Source organism: Vicugna pacos, chromosome 12 (assembly GCF_048564905.1).
Source record: "Vicugna pacos chromosome 12, VicPac4, whole genome shotgun sequence".
Lineage (NCBI taxonomy): Eukaryota > Metazoa > Chordata > Mammalia > Artiodactyla > Camelidae > Vicugna > Vicugna pacos.
Genome location: NC_132998.1, coordinates 21,258,154 through 21,273,550, shown reverse-complemented (window position 1 = coordinate 21,273,550; position 15,397 = coordinate 21,258,154). Strand labels below are relative to the sequence as shown.

The 15,397-nt window shown below is 40.2% G+C and overlaps 1 protein-coding gene and 1 non-coding gene across 7 annotated transcripts in view; both read right to left on the bottom strand.

Moving 5' to 3' along the window:
- SRGAP1 (SLIT-ROBO Rho GTPase activating protein 1) overlaps positions 1–15,397 on the bottom strand; it is a 244,138-nt gene that overhangs the window by 155,138 nt on the left and 73,603 nt on the right. The window lies entirely within an intron of this gene.
- TRNAT-AGU (transfer RNA threonine (anticodon AGU)) lies at positions 12,532–12,604 on the bottom strand. Its single transcript has one exon. It is a non-coding gene; the product is annotated as a tRNA-Thr (tRNA).

Sequence of the window (15,397 nt, the reverse complement as noted above, 5' to 3'; positions counted from 1 at the left end):
TGGCACTTAAAAAATTGCCTAAACGTTGCCCCAGATCTCTCTGCACGACTGCAGATCTGTATTATACCCGATGGGCATCTACGTTTCTGATGCTGTCAGGCAACTCAAATGCAACATATTCGAAGCCAATCATTTCTGCCTACCTCCAGTTCCCACAAATCTGTTCCTCTTCCTTTTCTGATACCCTCAGAGAAGCAATACTGAACAGCTGTTGCAAGTGTAAGCTTAGGAGCCAGTCAGCCTTATGAGAGTTCAACTCCTGGTTCTTATCACTTACGGGCTCTAGAATCTTGGGAAAATTATTTAACCTCTCTTTGCCTCAGTTTCTTCAACTGTAAAATGGAGAAATAATAGTATGAAGAGGATGTTACAAGAACTAACATGCTAATACACATACGCCCTCAGATAGGTGCCTGGCATGTAGCTCACAACTCAAGGAACCCTAATTATTATTGTTGTTAATGTACTCTGTGGGCTATAATAAAAGCAAGACTTTCCTTTGATGGTAGAGACCATGTATTTCTTATTCACTTTTGTATGATTCGTTCCTGGCACTGTACCTTGCACATATTAAATGCTCAATTCATTTTTTTAACTGAGAAAAAAAACTTCTGCAGCTTATTGTAAAATTACTAAGAGACTCTCAATTATTTTGTTGAATGAACAACTATATATACACAAAAATAAGTTTCCAGGAAAAAAAAATCGTTTCTCCTGGTGCACAGGCATGCTCCCTTCCACCAATGAATGACGTTCGACTCACTGTGCCTCCCTTTCTGAAACCTTCAAGAAACACAGCGTTAAATCTGGGACTCGTTTGTAGTAACAAGGCTTAGTCTGGATTTTCTGGTACCTATAATTCTCCTAATTACTCTGAAGGGCTGCTTTTCTTTTTTTCCTATGTTAATGCTTTTATTGGAAGTTGGCTAAGATAATTTTTGGATGTATCCCTTCATTAAAAAAATCTATCTGTCCATCGATCTAATGAGCACTTTCCTCTGTCAGGCGTTGTGCTAAAGAACAATAACAAATGGGTGAACAATGGCAAGAGCGCACGCTGGGAGATGGCATGGGGAGAAGGAACAGATGGAAGGCAGTGTGGAGCAGTGCAGAGGACAGGAGGAGGACAGGCTCAGAGGAGAAGAAAACAGCAAAAGTAATGTGGGCTAATAATGCTCAGTGGCGAGTTTCAGTGATGGTAACAACGGTTCATTCAGGTGTTTGCTGAGGCAGCTAGGGAGTAAATATCACGCTCATCACAAAGTGGGAAACACTCTTCCGAAGGCCCAGACCAGTTGAGCCAACAAGCAAAATCACCATCGTCCAACTAGGACTGAAAAAGAACAGAAGCATCTGGCCCGAAATCGAAGCAACGATCAAGAAAAAGAACGTCACCCTACCTAACGAACTACAGTTGAACCTTGAACAACAGAGGTTTGAACTGTGAGGGTCCACCCGATACACAGATTTTTTTTCCGAAGTAGATATTATAATACTGCATGATCCATGACTGGTTGAGCCTATAGATATGGAGGAACCGTGGCTACAGAGGGCTGACTTTAAGTCAAACGTGAATTTTTGACTGCACAGAGGGGTCCTTGCCCCCGACCCCCATCGTTCAAGGGTCAACTCTATTACTAAATCTTCCAGATAATGTGAGATGGCTTGCAGTAAGAGGCAATAAAATTTTAATTCACAATTATGTATTCTATGTAGACATGAATGTCATCAGTTTGTTTGGAAAGTCTAAATATAAAGTCATATTGTAAATAGTTATTTTCAGGTATGTCCTTTCTATTTAATTAAAGAGCTACCATAAGGTGTTCCTTGTTGTTGTTGTGACAGTGTAAATGACAGTCTTGAGGACTGCTAAAATTCTCTGGTCTTTATATTAACGTCCATAGAAAATCTTTTTCAACAAGGCTACCTTCAATCCTTTCTTACTTGAGTGCAAGTAAAGGGAGTTGAGAAGGGGAGAGATTTGCAGAATCGATGGAGTGGTTATAAATGCACAGAATTTGAGATTTCTTTATTCACAGGAGTTCCCACGGGGTCATTATTAACATGCACTTACTCTTATTTTATGGAGAATTCTAATACACTCAGAGATCTGATTTACAAAGCTGTAACAGAGGCAGTATGTTAACGGCAGGGTCAAGAAGTGCCAACAAGGAAAGATAACATAATAATACATCTCCTAAGAAAAGCACACAGCAAGGCTCAGAAATCACAGCCAGGTGGGATCATTCCATTCAGCAGAATCTAGGTTCACTTGGCATCACTACACTAGAGAATAGGGTTAAATTATTTTCAGCAACACAACATATCAGGCAAGAAAATGGTTAATATGCCAGAAAGGGCTTTTCACTCTAAGGAGTCAATTCTTCTGTTTTTCTTTTTTAACTGGTCTTTTGGGAAGAGGAGCATTAAATTCTTCACTAGAAGAAAACTGGGCCACATTGAGGATTTTGCAAATAATGTTCACACATTTTACTGTTAAGGACCAGATGATGAAAGCTAGGTAAAATTCTGAAATAAAATCCCAACTGGAATTTTAGAGGAAACCATGTACTTCACCCTTATGTATTTAGCTTATTAGTATTAACTACAGATCACACACATTCTTAAGTTAAGTTACTAGTTGAGCTGACAGTCAGAGCCAATGGGCCTAATATTTTTTAACTCTATTGTCCAGGTCTCTAGTTTAAAAAGAAAAGTTACTTCATTTTGGGGACTTGGTGACAAGAGCTAACAGCCATTCCTTTTTTCATTCAAGTAGGAGAACAAGGGATTATAGTTCATCTCAGCAGCTGCACCAAACAGCCAACTCGCCAACAGGAGGAGGAAAGGTGTCGGAGGGACAGAAAGCTGAGTGACTGAAACTATCAGCTACGGCAGTGATGACATCCTGGTCCTGGCTGCTTCCTTAGGCAGCCTCCATTCTCCACACGTGGACCGTGCATAACTGGGAGAGGATGCCACCTAAAGCAGGTGCCCTGTGAGGCTTCATGGTGACATTCTGAGGCATGTTGCCTCCAACTGTGAAAACATTGGGACGCAAGAAGCAAATGGAGGCACCATTTCCCTGAACACTGTTTTGAAGCTGATACTGTGGTTAGTGGTCCGCGGAACTCAGACTACAATCAGGAACAACTGGGGGTTTGGGATTAGCAGATACAAACTACTATGTACAGAACAGATAAACAACCAAGTCCTCCTGTCTAGCAAAGGGAACTATATTCAATTACTTGTAATAACCTAGAATGAAAAAGAATCTGAAAAAGATATGTATATATAACTGAATCACTATGCTGTACACCAGACACTAACACGACATTGTAAATCAACCATGCTTCAATTAAAAAAAAAAAAAGAGCAATTAACCATTCAGTCACACTACCAGAGACAGTTCTCCTCGTGGCCTGTATTTTAAACAAAAAAACAAACTTCCAAGCCCAATACTCAACCATCCTGCAAGTGGAGGAAGTATAAACACTGCTTCCTGTTTCCTGGCAGACCTCGATTCCAGACACTGACACATGGCTCCCCCCTTCCTCCCTGGACACGTAACACTCTGTGGTCATAGCTCTTCTGCTCAGCTTTTTTTTTTTTTTAAAGTAGGGAAACTAGATAAGCAGCTGTCTGAGAAAGACAAGTCTGATAGACTATCAGGCTGGGCAGCAGCAAAAAGAGAGTCGGAGAGGAAGAAGGAAGGAGACTACAAGTTCACTAGGAAGACACGGGAGAAAGAAGACTGTTCCACTTTCTAGAAGAAAAGACGATCAGGAGTAAAGGGAGCGCGTCACTGGACTTGAGAGCTGCAGGGACTTCACAGAGCTTCGCTTCGCCCTCTCGCTCTGTAGAGAGGAAATAAAAGTTCTGAGCCATTCAGCTGCCTTCCTAGGGTCACGAAGTCAGGCACTTAACATAATGAGGGCTCCTCTCACTAGAAGCACCCTTGGGAGAAAAATGCTATCTTAACACTGAATAATTCTTCTTCTTCTGAGAGACAAGATGTTTTTCACTTCATGGTTGCTGCAAAGCGTTTAACAGACCAGGTTTTCCTGTTTATCATGGCAACAAATCATGGGCAGCCCGGGGGCCTGTTCATTCATCATGCATTCCATGCATTACGGGTATGTTTCTAAACTCATTTCTAGCTCCCTTTCATGCCTTCTTTTTCCCTCCTTTCTTTAGGGTCTTCCATCTTTGTTCTGTATTTTAAAGATCCTTGATGACTCCCTTTTTGTTCCTTTCTGGAACAACAGCAGCAAAACAAAGGATATGATAAATACCATATACAACACTTGCCCTTCAAAGAACTTCGTGTATTTCATAGGCATCGTCTAGTCTTGGTAGAATTCGTCAAGGGGGGAGGTCAAGTATTACTGCTCTACTTTACACGGTCACATCAAACGTATGAGATCAGTCTTGGGATTAGCATTCTCATACTTATTCCCCTGAAATACACCGATGGCCCCTGAACAACGCAGGGGTAGTTAGGCTCACCAACCCTCCCAGCATTGGAAAACCTGCCTATAACTTATCGTCATCCCTCTGCATCCATGGTTCCTCTGAATTCGCAGTTTTGCACCTGTGGATGGTGTACTACTATAGTACATACTGTTGGAAAAATGCATGTATAAGTGGACCCACAGAGGTCAAACCACGTTGCTCAAGGGTCAAGTGTAATTCCTCTTGAGTAAGAAATGCTGGTATACTAAACTGAAAACTCAGTTCATATACACATGTATTTTAAAAGTATATCATATTCTGCTTAAATTGAGAAGTATCTTAGCAAACCTTATGCCTTTAAGGCATATTTTCATTCAAAATTAAAGACATGTCAGGCTGAGAAAAAAAAGAAATACATTTATAAAGGAATTTCACAAACAGCAGAAGGTGCTAAGGTGTTAAAAATTGTTTCGCTCCACTTTCATATGTTCACAAATAGCATAATAATTTACACCACCTTCCATCTGTTCAACTGCCCATAGCATCATTTTCACTTGGACAGTATTACTCAGGGAGGAAGGAAAAATAAAGTAGCATAGAGAAAGTAACCAAGTATTCTTTTCTACTCAGTTTCCCACGAGGATGGGTTTGGGATAGGATGTGAAAATCTCTCAAACCTCCAGACAAGTAACCAGAGAGTCCGAACACGCTGTGGCTCAGCAGCACCAGGTGAGCTCAGGTGACGGGGACGCACAACAGACATCTTTTCAAGCCTGGATGATTCCACCCCAAGGGAGGGTGGCACCTGTTCTTCCACACCTACAAGGGCTCTTAAAGGTCCCTACATAAGTGACGTGGCTTGAGAAGCGAAATTGGAACTGACTCAAATGTAAGCATTCACATTTAGAAGCCAAGAAGGCATCAAGCCAGGCTTAGTCGTGTGAACGCTGGGTAACCAGGCCCTGCGGCCCCCGCCTGGACTCTCCTGTGCGTCTCCACTGGTCTGGTTCCTTTAAGAAGCCTGCCTTCTCAGGCCACGTGGCCAGCCGCTGGTCCTGCCGGTGCCCTCGTCTCCTTAGAGAGCACCCAGCACCCCTTTCTGGAGACTAGCACCCATTGCTTAGTCCACATGGGTGCTGTGCTAATGTGCAAAACACTCACCTCACTTTTTGGCTGCCCTGGTAATCCGGGGCTGCCTGCCGCGCTGTGGGGAGGTCAGCAGAGATCCTGGGCTCACCGTGCCAGCGGGTGCTCCTGGAACTAGTGCGCTGCTTCCCTACACCGTGAAGGGGGGCGTAACACTGAGATAAACTAAGGCTGCTGGCGTAGGTGAAAAAATAAAATGAAAGTGACAGGGCTTTCGACTTAGAATGCACTCATTTTATTAGTTATTAGTGAGGAAGAACAGTTTTAGGCAAGCTCCTGGGTGTCACTATAATACACTACATGAATCATTAAGAAGCTACAAATGGGAGAGGATATACAGCTCGGTGGTAGAGTGTGTGTTCATCATGCACAAGGTCCTGGGTTCGATCCCCAGTACCTTCATTACAGAAAAGGGGGGGGGGGAGCTACAAATGCCTGCTTATTGTCCTGTTGCTAAAGTCCCTGTATACAGAGATATCAAAATGTCAGGATTTTTCTGCCTTGGTCCTAAGGGAGCTTAGTCTTTGAAGAAGATCTCAAACTCAGCCTCTCTGTTTTAATTAATCTACCATATGCGGCCCTGATGTCATAGACATGTTTTATTTGAACAAATTCATAATAATTTCTCATGAGGTATAGATAACTCTAAAACTATCCACATTTAAAAAGAACGTTTTTTTAAAAAAATATTTTTTCATTGAAGTATAGTTGATTTACAATGTTAGTTTCAGATGTACAGCAAAGTGATTCAGTTATACATATACATACATAAAAAGAACGTTCTTGATGGTTGCTGGATTTCCTTTATTTCAAGTTCTATGGTAGATTATATATAAAATTACATGTTAACAATTTAGAAATCGTCACCAAGATGAAAGGACTTCTTAAGATCCTCCTCTTTTTCTGTTCTATATGATTCTGGGATGTTACCGATAGCATCATTTTTCCCACTATAAAAAGAATTATCAACTAGGACTCTATTTCAACCAAATTATAACATAATAATTAACACAAACATATTTTACAATTTTAAAAAAGCTCATCATATGCATAAAGCTGAAGTCCTTGTCTGCTGAATCTAATCACAGAACTGCCTCCCTCTAAAACAAAAAAGAGGTTATCAATCACTTATATCATTATAGTGTCTTTGCTTTTAGGTATTGTTCTATACAGGCAAAGCAGAAATTTTTTTTTTAAAGAAAATTTACTTTTTAGCCTGGAATTCTTAGGTCTCCACAATCTGATGTTAACTCAACGTCTGGGTCCAGTAATCACTAACCACCAACATGCAACATCCACTAAAGCCAGTACAAGACTTCATTAAGCCAAATACCGGCACATTCTCACTCTTTACTGGTTGTTTTCCCTTCCCTTCCTCCACTTTGAATACCTGGTTCCTAGAACTTTGCTTGGCACAGAGCAGACATTCAATCCACAACGGATGGATTATAAGCACCACATCTCTTCATTTACATAAAGATGCTTTTCCACTTGAAAGAGCACAAAGAAGGTAGAAAGATTTAAATCACTGAACTTAGATTTGAACCCTTAGGCAAGTCACATCCTCTTTAGTTTCATCATCAGTACATGGGAATAATAATGGTTAATTTTATGTGTCAATTTGGCTGGGCCATGGTACCCAAATATTGAGTCAAACACTATTCTGAATGTTTATGTGGAGGTAATTTTTGGAGATTAACATTTACATCCATGGACTCTGAGTAAAGCAAATCACCCTCCATCGTGTGGGTGGACTTCATCCAAAGAGCTGAAGGCCTTAACAGAAGAAATTCTGCCATCAGACTTCCTTTGACACAAACTTCAATTGTTTCCAAAGTCTGACAGTCTACCCCATCTGACTGTGTACTCTCCAAGCCCCCACAGTCCTGTGAGCCAATTCCTGACAATCAGTCAACCTCTGTGTGTGTGTGTCTCTCTGTAAACAAACACACACACACACACACACCCTTGTTGATTCTGTTTCTCTGGAGAACCCTGACTAATATACTGCCCTATCCGCTTCAGAGTTGTTCAAATGAAAATCAATATTGGGTTTGAACAGGTTAGCAAATTGTAGGATTGTTTTATCAGTGAGGATGCTCTCAGCCCATTCCAAACTGGCTTTAAACAATCAGGAAACTAGTTAAAGTATAAACCTGTAAGTAGAGAAGAAACGAGTTCACCCAAGGCACAGTGGCTGAGCAGTGGTATCTATGACCCTGCTTCCTTCTCCCTCTCCATTCCACTGTCCTGCACCCGGTTCCTCTTGCGGATGCAAAGAGGTTCCTCTCATGCAGCAGCTTCGGGTGTCATATCAGATCAGATAATGCCCACAGGCAATAAAGGACCATCTCTTTCAGTGTCTGAAGAAACTCTCCCAGAAGCACCTCCGCACACCTCCCTTCACCATGTCATCGGCCAAAACTGGGTCGTATGTCCAACTTTCAACCAACCAATCCCTGACAACTAGAAAAAAGCCATCATGAGTGAACAAAACTGGGACTCTTCCAACAAAGAAAGAGAGAATGCTGACTGACGAGACAACCAGTCTGAGTCAAAAATAATACCTTAAGTTCAAGGTAGCATGATAATTATGGTATTACCTACTCTTTAAGACCCAGCTCAGGTCCCAACTCTTCTGTTATCCTCACTACACAAGAGGACGTTCACTCTCCTCTGGATGATTTTGGCCTTTTCTATTTATACCTCTTATTTGTACTCATGGCACATTGTTGGGCAGTTTAATTTTTTAAAAATTTTACCAGTAATATATGTTCATGGAAGAAAATTCAGAAATATACAAATAAAGTCTCTCAGTCTCATCATAAGAGATAACCATTATTAGTATTTCAGAATATTTTCTACTCTTTTTTTCCCTTTTTATGTATGTTTATATATAATATAAATGTCTTTTTTTTTTTAATATAACTGTTCCTGGCTTTCCCAACTAAAATTTAAGCTTACTGGTAAAGGCTGGGATCCTCTGTGCTTCTTTCCATTCCCCCATCCAGTTATATGATCTTAAAAATCACTTACTGACTCACACTCTGTAGATCACACGAAGAAAGTTCAAATAAGCTGTTCTTTTCCTTTGGGGGATTAAGAAGGAAGATTTAATAAGACAACATTCCAAAACATGTCCACTATTTTTCAGATTTTTTTTTTTAAACCGAGACACATAAGCAAGCTTATTACACTTTCTGGCAATAAGACTTCTGGCAACAAAATATCTGGCAATAAGAGATACCGTTTTCTGTGAGTAAATGTTTTTAAACCAGAAAATGCTGGGTAATTTCCCTGATATTTAGCAATTTCCTTTATACTTACAATTAAACTACTCCTCCATTTAAAGGTATGACACCAAACTAGGTAGGATAAATATAATTTTAGGAAGCAGCATTCTCAGATAATTCACTTCATAAGAGCTAAGATCACTAACACCTTCGTGTAAGTAAAGCTATGTTGCTATGCACGTAAGTGGCTATTTGGAGGCAACATAGCATAAATATGGAGATATTACAACAAATAATCTACTAACTTATCTGCTTTTTAGTCTCTGATTTTGCCAAAAGATTTTCTTAAATTAAGGCACAATTCTATGTGGCATAAGACCCATATGATAAGCCTGCCATTGCTCAAATCCTCCACAGGAGTTCATGGTCCTGTTTTTATTTAATGAGTATGTGTTTACTGGTGATTGAGTGGTGTGCAGAGACAAAGGCACATCCTGCTCTCACGGTGCTCACAGGATGATCCAAGGACACTGCTGAAAGGGTTCACAGGAAACCTAAGTCTTTTTTGTCCTACTAACAATCCCCAGTGACAAAGCATCTGACCTGATCATCTTCTTTTTTCCTTCCTATTCTCCATCTTCACTAGTTAAACAAAAGCAAGCACACACGTCTGAACTAAAACACAAGGAATTTAGATTAAGACAGTTACTGGGGACAAGTGGAGGTGACGTGGATAAGTTAAGATTGCTTGGGTATGTTGTAGGACCTCCTCAGGAAACGCATGAAAAAATGCAGAATAACCTGAAAGTCCAGGAGCACAGGGATGCGCAGTGGCTGAGAGGACCCCAAAACTCCCTTTCACTCTTGTCAGTTAACTCACTGCCGTTAGTATCTTCAAGATGTCCAAGGAATCTGTCAGCCTGCAGATGCTAACTGGGGACATGTGGGGGTTTGTGCTCAGATGATGGAAGAATCACAGATTATAAAGCACTAAAGGGCAACCAAAGCTGAACCAATAATGCACGGAAACAGACATGACCCATGTCTTGTTGCAGGGTGGGTCACGAGCTAGCAAAAAATGTAATACTGAAGAGTTCTATGAGTTCAGAAGGAAGGACTCCAATGGGCCAGTGCATATTCCAAGGACTTAAAGTGGTGCAGTAGCTGCTGGGCCTCTTAAAATGGGGGTGGAATCGGAGGCCAGAGAGAGACGAGGGAAGCCACTCCTGGTATGGGGAATGGCCTTGGGAGGCCAACACAATGGAACGGACTCACATGCAGCTGGCAATATGGGGGCAGAGCTGAGTCAAGAGATCTGGGTTTACGGACACAAGAGTCAGGGTGGGGAGACGACAGCTGAAGCAGTACCATGGAGGGGCTGCGAGTTCATCTCGAGCACAGAACTTCCGTGAGAGTAAAAATTAAGAGACAGAAGTAGAAAAAGTCTCCTTCCCATCTTTTCATCTTAAAATTTTTACCCTCATGAAGGTACTACCTTAGGGCAGAAAGATAGTATTTCTAAGAGCTTTGGACATGCCTCCTCTGCCTTAAGCTTTACTTTTGCATAAAAAGGTTATTTAAACTGACAAGGATGGTTTTTACCTTGGGTGCCTTCCAACATATGCCAGACTATTTATGTTTACAGTAAGTGGCTTGTCCTTTTTGTTGGCGCTGCTGTGACACCACTGATTTCCATTTACGCTAGGTAACACTTTTATCCTAGGTGAGAACCTCAATAAGTTACCACTGGTTCACTTAAAATGGCAAGACTGCCTCCTCAAACCTTGGAATAGTTATTAAGGTTTTATAAGCTCCATGAATTTCCTCACATCAAATTTAAGCTGTAACTACTCAAGCTTTTTGTTCTGAGGGGTTTACTTATGGTGTCTGTGAGCGTCCTTGTTAAGGAGGCGCGGGAGAAAAAGATGGCTCTCTTCACATAGTCCTTTATATACAGACGCAAAGTGCAGCACAGTGGGATCTTCTTTTCTATATCTTCTAAATAGCACTGACCAGACAGGACATTCTCAGTACTAGTTAACTAGCTTTTTGGTTCCGTATGCTCCTGATCCCAATCAGGGATCTGGGTTCATAGACATTGATATGTCCCCAATTTACTGAATGGAAAATGGTTTCCTTTCCCCCGCCCCTTTCCCTGCTCTAATACTCTTAATGTAGGTACATTTCTTTACCCGTGTTATCCCTCACTTGGGTATTCTTTGGGTGCCAATGAATGAGACCTTCTTCTAAAATACAGTCTCCCAAGAAAAGGAAAACTACTGTCTGCAAGTAAGCCTGCTTCTTTCCAGCAATAACACAGGCAGAGCTGGCTGCTAGGTCATGTTGCGCTTCCACCAGGCTCATGTCAGAATGAAGGAGAAAATGTGAAAGGACACAAAGAAGTGAACAGGGACCAAGAACGCAGGCTTTTTCCCTTGTAGACCCAAGAAAGCACAGTACAAGTGCAGTCTCTTCCCCCCCCAACTATTTCGAGTGTTTATTATATGCCAGGCATTTTTCTAAGTATTTCATGTATACCACCTCATCTCACCCTCACAAAAATTTACAGGATATATACTCTTACTGAACTCGTTTGCAGTTAAGGAAAATATCTGCAAAGTGTGGTCTGTCATGTCTGAGGTGACCACAGAGGTTTCCCAAAGCACTGCACTCACCACACATGCACCGTAGTAGTAACGTTCACAATCAAGTCCCAGAAAATCTCAACTGCTCCACCTAAAGAACTGTTATCTTCAAACTTTGATTTCCATAAAACTACAAACATATCAAGAACACTGCCCCCAAATCAGAATTTACTATAAATACTAAAGCAGAGAAAAAGACACCTGCAGGAAGTTCATTATTTTCTAATTCACTTGCTAGCTTTAGCTAGTACACGTGCAATCTTTAACACCAATGGTAAAACCACATTGCCTGGATCTTCTGCTGACTAGCACACTGCTAAAATTCACGGTGGTAGGTCCCTATGAGTATATTTCACGGGTTTTGGAACACAATCCAAAAGATCCATTAAAAGAATTTTACTTGTTTTTTTTTTAATTAAAAGAAATCATGATAAATATTTCTTGGTATGACCACCATACATAATAGCACAAAATTGAAATTTAACTTCAATTTGTATAATATGACATTACATTATGTTATTCTTTGTTTGGGCTTTTTGAAAATCTAAAAAAAACTTTAAAGGAGCTAAAGACAAATCTCAAAATTATACATGGCTAGAACAGATCATATGTCTGATGTGACACAGTGAACTGTTTTCAAACTTAGAACGTAAAAGAATACTTCTTAACACATCATATGCTAGTATCTGTCCTGGCGTCTTCAGTTAAATCTCACATAGATAGGCAGACATTTATCCAAACTCTTTGGATGGACAACATTCAAAGGCATTCAATAATCTAGTCTTATTTTCAGACTTAACCATGCATTGTATGTACGTGTATATGCTGTACTGTACATACTCTAAACCCCAGTCAAGCCCTACCTCCTGTTTCCCAGCCCTCATTCATTTGCTTATTCTCTTCCTTCTTTCTAGCATGTACTCTCCATGTGCACCTGTTGAAAAAATCTCATCCACCTTTTTCTAAAGCACAATTCAAATGTCTTCTCTGTAAACTATTCCTCAATCTTTTTTAAGTAGTAGTTTCTATTTATTTATTTATTTATTTATTTATGGGGGTACTGGGGATTGAACCCAGGACCTCATGCATACTAAGCATGCACTTTACCACTGAGCTATACCCTCCCCGCCTTATTCCTCAGTCTTGAGCCTTTCCCATTATAGTATGATCTCCATTTTTCTGAACACTCATAGTATTTCCTTATTCACCTTGATAAGACCCACAGTGCTTGGCATCCTGTCTTACCTATGGCAGGCACAATAACATGGGCTGAATAAATAAATGAACAATTCTGGCCAGCCAAGTAGAAGATCTCTGAATTGATAGATCTTGTTCACGGCATTAACACAGACTTAGTTCATACACAGTAGTGGGTATTCAATAAGTATATGTTGTTACAGGAAGGTGAGAAGACAGAAAAAAAAATTATCTTTTAAATGCAGGCTGGAAATACAATCAGAAAGTGTCAACAGTTAATTATCGGAGAAAAAGGAATTAAAACGAACCAGTTTCACTCACCGATCAATGGTACTTCGGCTATTACCTTCTTTTGCTCAAAATGAAAACCATTTTGACTTACCACATGACCCAGCAATCCCATTTCTGGGCAAATATCTGGAGGGAACTCTAATTCGAAAAGATCCATGCACCCGAACGTTTATAGCAGCACTATATACAAGAGTCAAGACATGGAAGCAACCTTAATGTCCACTGACAGATAACTGGATGAAGAAGTTGTAGTATATTTATACAATGGAATACTACTCAGCTGCAAAACGAATAAAATAATGCCATTTGCAGCAACATGGCTGGACCTGGGGATCGTCATTCTAAGTGAAGTAAGCCAGAAAGAGAAAGAAAAATACTATATGATAGTACTCATATGTGGAATCTAAAAAAAAAGAAAAGAAAAAAGAAGACACTAATGAACCCATCTACAAAACAGAAATAGACTTACAGACGTCATAAACAATCTTATGGTTATTGGGGCAAGGGGGTGGGAAGGGATAAATATGAGAGTTTGAGATTTTGCAAATGATAACCACTATATATAAAAATAAATTAAAAAGTTTTTTTCTGTATAGCTCAGGGAACTATATGCAATACTTGTAATAAACTTTAATGAAAATGAATGTATGTGTGTGTGTGTGTATGCATGCATGACTGGGATAGTATGCTGTACACCAGAAATCGACACACTGTAACTGACTATATACCTCAGTTAAAAAAAAAAAGAAAGAAACCCATTTTACAGATGTAGAAACTGAGGCCCACAGTGATTATGAGATGAAAAAAGCAGGGAAGGACCACTAGTTTTCATCTCAAATGTATTACTCTACTGTATTCTATCACATCTTGCCCATTCATAATGGATTTTTGAGTCCACCCAGACACAGTACAAATGTGAATCATCTGCCCGAACTACAAAAATCACACTACCAATGTTACCTCATTACCCTCGAAGAAACACATTGCAATAATTACAAGAGATTTCATCTCCACGACTTGGGTCTTTCTCACTTAAAAACAAAAGGTGGGCAAGGCTGGAGATGCACAGGCTATATAAATGCAGTGGGATCCAGTCAGAATCATAAACCAGTCCCTTAGCAACTGATCATCAGTAAGAAGCATGCAAGTATAAACAAAACCAGTTTTATAAAGAGAACAAATTAGACATTTATGCAAAAAGTCACCTGGCTATATTCATCTTAAAAGGTAAAGATAGCATTAGAGTAACACCCCAAAGTGCTTGTCTGTTAGTCTAGTGCCTTTTTCCTGTGAGTTTTTCTCTGGTGACACTCTTGACACTTCTCGAATTTTTTCCTTATCTCAACTATAATCATCTTTTCCATTAATGCAATCCCAAACAATGCCCTCAGTCACTCCCAACAAAAGTAAGGTACTTTGATTTCTTTCTTCAGAGACATGAAAAAGTCGATGTAACCTATTTCCTCACATTAATCAGAGACTCTTGTCCTTCCAGCCCTGCCTGCACTCAGGGCTGAAAAGAGAGAAAAGTGACACCTAACATTCATAACGCAGTGAACTGAAAGGGCAAGAGCCTCATCGTCTGCACTCTGAGTATTTTTAAGTGTCTGTGCCTTACATTTCAACTCTGAGGAGTGTGTTCACCTCTCAAGCACTTCAAATATTTAACATTTCACTCTGAAAAAGAAAAAAAAAGGATTTAAATAAAAAGTGGGGGTCTCAGGGCTCCCCCCTTCAATGTTAGATTTTATTATTCTTCATGGAAATACAATGAAGTGATCAATAGTTCTTATGGAAGTTCACTATTAAATTGATCTTTTTCGTTTTCTCTGAAAAGGCTTCCAATGTGCCTGGAAATGAAGCAGAGTCCGCCTGTTACACAGAGCCATGATTGTTGGAAATTGGGAATATTACTATGATAACACATAACACCGCTCATCAAAATACAGTTTAAAAAAAAAACTAATGGATTGCTATGGCTTTAACTTTAGCTAAATATTAGAATCACTTGAGAGGAAGGGAGGGAGGGAAGGAAAGGGAAGAAGGAAGGGAGGAGAGAAGGGAAGGAGGCAGCCAGCAAGCCGACAATGCTCAGACCCCACCCTAGAGCAATTATAGCAGAATTCCTGGGAGTGGAGCCCAGGTATTTTTACTTTTGGAAATCTTCCCAGGTGATTTTCATGTGCAGCTACGGATGAGAAGACTGGGGTATTGTCGTGAAGGTCAACATGTTTAATTTTAAAATTTCATTTAACAAAAGCTTAAAGAGCACTGACTCATTTGATTCTCCTAACAACCTTATAAGGTAGATGCTAATTTCAGTTGCATTTGACAGATGAGGAAACTGAAGTGGACATTTAGGTTAATTCCCCAAAGGGCCCAGAGCCAACGAATGGTAGAAGCAGCATTTGCAGGCATGCCATCTGGCTC